Raw genomic sequence first — 3,548 nt, 5'->3', positions numbered from 1 at the left:
CTTTCCAGTATTCTCTCCTTTTGAAAAGACCTTTCTGATTTCTTTTAATGCATCCTATTCTTTCCTACCCCATATCTCCCTTCTATACATCGGCACTCCTCTCACCATTGCATCAAAAAGGTATTTTCAATGTCAAAGCAAATCTATGATCAAATAGAGATGGCTTTTCCGACACATGCCATTTGTGTACTGAGACGCAGGCAGCCACAGTTCCAAACGTACTGCCAATTGGGACTGATGGCATTCTATATTCGGTCCGTGCAGTCCAACTAAGCCAAAGTGTGGATTCTTAACAATTACCACCTGTGGCGTAGCGGAACACCCTATATTTTACCGAAGGATTGGAAAGTGCCTGGTTTTTTTTTACGTAACTTGTTACACAAAGAAACTAAATCGCGCCGGTGGTTGTTCTAATTTGAGGCAGATGCTGAGATCTCTTCCACTTTCACATAACTTTTTTAGGCACTTGATCGATTTTATTGATGGATGATAGAAATGTGAAACCTTTACATTTCAGGATTCTCTCCTAAAATTGTTTATACACTGCAGCGTGATTTTTTCTTGCAGTAAATTAAGCGTATTTGAAAGAACGTATAAAGATGACCGTAAACGTAGCTATCTGGGCAATTTTGAGTGTCTCCTCAAAGATTCTTATAGAAATTTTAGAGGATTTTTGCTAGGTAAATTGTAGGGTTGTGCCTCTGCTATTACGTAGATCGTCCTGAATTTTCCCCTATCGGGGCAAGGTGTGCTAGTAGAGTCCATAAATCTCATACTTTACTTTGCTTTAAATTTAAGTCAGCAAATTCTCAATGCGAAATAAATTACCCTAGACAAGGTCAGTTTGCTTTGGTAAATTGCAGCTTTTTCTCGATATACTAGAAAATTCCAACATAGTTGACAGTGAAAGAAAATACTACTCGTCCCAGAATAAACATGTAATGATCATAATCCTCGCCAGGTCAAAGATCGGGGTTGATATTTTCGTACTCACGGTGTTATAATGAAACCTTATAAACGAATGTGCAATTATTCGAAAAGCGTACCACAAGTCAATTTACCGGGTCATCGTAATGCTTTCTAAGCCTTGTGATTGTGACCCTCTGTTACTCCACCTTTTTGTAAGTTCATCTTCCATCCTTTTCAGTATTCTCTCTTTTTGAAAAGACCTTTCTGATTTCTTTTAATTCATCCTATTCTTTCCTACCCCATATCTCCCTTCTATACATCGGCACTCCTCTCACCATTGCACCAAAAAGGTATTTTCAATGTCAAAGCAAATCTATGATCAAATAGAGATGGCCTTTCCGACACATGCCATTTGTGTACTGAGACGCAGGCAGCCACAGTTCCAAACGTACTGCCAATTGGGACTGATGGCATTCTATATTCGGTCCGTGCAGTCCAACTAAGCCAAAGTGTGGATTCTTAACAATTACCACCTGTGGCGTAGCGGAACACCCTATATTTTACCGAAGGATTGGAAAGTGCCTGGTTTTTTTTACGTAATTTGTTACACAAAGAAACTAAATCGCGCCGGTGGTTGTTCTAATTTGAGGCAGATGCTGAGATCTCTTCCACTTTCACATAACTTTTTTAGGCACTTGATCGATTTTATTGATGGATGATAGAAATGTGAAACCTTTACTTTTCAGGATTCTCGCCTAAAATTGTTTATAGACTGCAGCGTGATTGTTTCTTGCAGTAAATTAAGCGTATTTGAAAGAACGTATCAAAATGAGCATAAACGTAGCCTTCTGAGCAATTTTGAGTGTCTCCTCAAAGATCCTTATAACAATTTTAGAGGATTTTTGCTAGGTACATTGTAACGTTATGCCCCTGTGATTATGTAGATCGTCCTGAAATTTCCCCTATCGGGGCAAAGTGTGCTAATTGAGTCCATAATACTTTGCTTTAAATTCAAGTCAGCAAATTCTCAATGCGAAATACATTACCCTAGGCAAGATCAGCTTGCTCTGGTAATTGTAGCCTTTTCTCGATATAATAGAAACAGAAGTTCACAGTGGACCACTCGTTCAAAATAAGCATGTAATGATCGTCATCCTCGCCAGGTCAAAGATCGGGGTTGATATTTTCGTACTCACGGTGTTAATGAAACTTTATAAACGAATGTGCAATTATTCGAAAAGCGTACCACAAGTCCATTTTACTGGGTTATCTTAATGCTTTCCAAGCCTTACTATTATTATGATTTTGACCTCCACTTTTTGAGCGCATTTCCACAAAAATAAAAAAAAATGCACTATTGTGGCCACTTTGTCCGTCCGTCCGTCCGCTCGTTTTGCGACGCTACTAGTTCTTTATATTAAGAGCTATTGTTCTACTTTTTTCGCTATTTGGTTCGTTATGGTGTCGAGGCTTGCACCAAGGAAGGAATTTTTTCTGCGTTTTTTGCTAAAAAAGTTATTGTAAAAAAACCAACAAACCGTTTTTTACATGTTCCATAATTTTACACTTTTGCCGTTTATTAACCATCCTAGAGATCATTTATAATTTTGTATTGTTGTCTGTCGTCTATCTGTTGGTCTGTCCGTCTGTTCCTTTGCCTGTCTGTCCCTCTATCTGTCCGTGTGAACGATAATTTTGGTTAGAAATGTCCGATAGCTTTTACATCTCCGTTAGTTATGAACTGAATTGCATGAAATTCAATATGGGCTTAGTCTTAGCCATATAATACGCAATGCCAAAAGTTGAGTCGAATCGATTCAAAATTCACTCTGCCCTTTTCGCATCTCGACCATTTATAAACCGAATTGCAAACTTTTTTTCTTATAAAAGTATTTAAGTGAAATTTGATACTTTGGCGCTTGGAACAAAGGAAAATCTAACATTAGTTTTAAAATTTAGGTTTGCGCATGCGCAGTTCCAACTTTCTTATTTAGAAAAGCATTGAAATGAAATTCTTCTTATAAACTGAAATTGAAATAGCATGTCAAAAATGGATTGCTCATGTGCAACGCTATCTTTCATATTTGTGGCCGGATTTTTACGATTTTAACAGAAGTTGCATCTTACAAATTTGAAATGAATGCAAGTGGAAATGCGTTTTATGTAAATACCCCTTTTCTCTTAATTACACTTTTGAGAACTTGCCCCATCATTTCGTTGCATCTGGTACTCTAAATATTTAAATTGTCTCACTTCCTCTACTCTTTCCTACCTCCACTTCCATTCTACGTCTCTTTTCTTCCCCCCCCCCCCCGCCCTTTCTCAATCTCGCCATTTTGGATTTTTCCAGCGCTTCTTTTGAGACCACTCATTTCCTAATCGGAAATTTAATTAGGAAGGGTTAATTATGCTTAACTAAATAGGCGAGATGAAATTTTTAAAATCATACTTCTCATTAACCCCCATTGTCTCTTGAAATTTCTCAGCGCAGCCAAAGTGTCTCTTATCAAACTGACCTGATTTAGACGAGATAAACATTTAAAAAACCACTAACGCAATGGTCAATAATTCGCCAAATGGTCGAATGCCATAAGAGAAAATTCACGAGAAAAATGGAAAACCAGTTAAAGGAAAATAGG

This window comes from Photinus pyralis, unplaced genomic scaffold (assembly GCF_008802855.1).
Source record: "Photinus pyralis isolate 1611_PpyrPB1 unplaced genomic scaffold, Ppyr1.3 Ppyr1.4_unclustered_Scaffold3884, whole genome shotgun sequence".
Lineage (NCBI taxonomy): Eukaryota > Metazoa > Arthropoda > Insecta > Coleoptera > Lampyridae > Photinus > Photinus pyralis.
The sequence above is the reverse complement of the archived record's forward strand: the minus strand, read 5'-3'. Positions refer to the sequence as shown.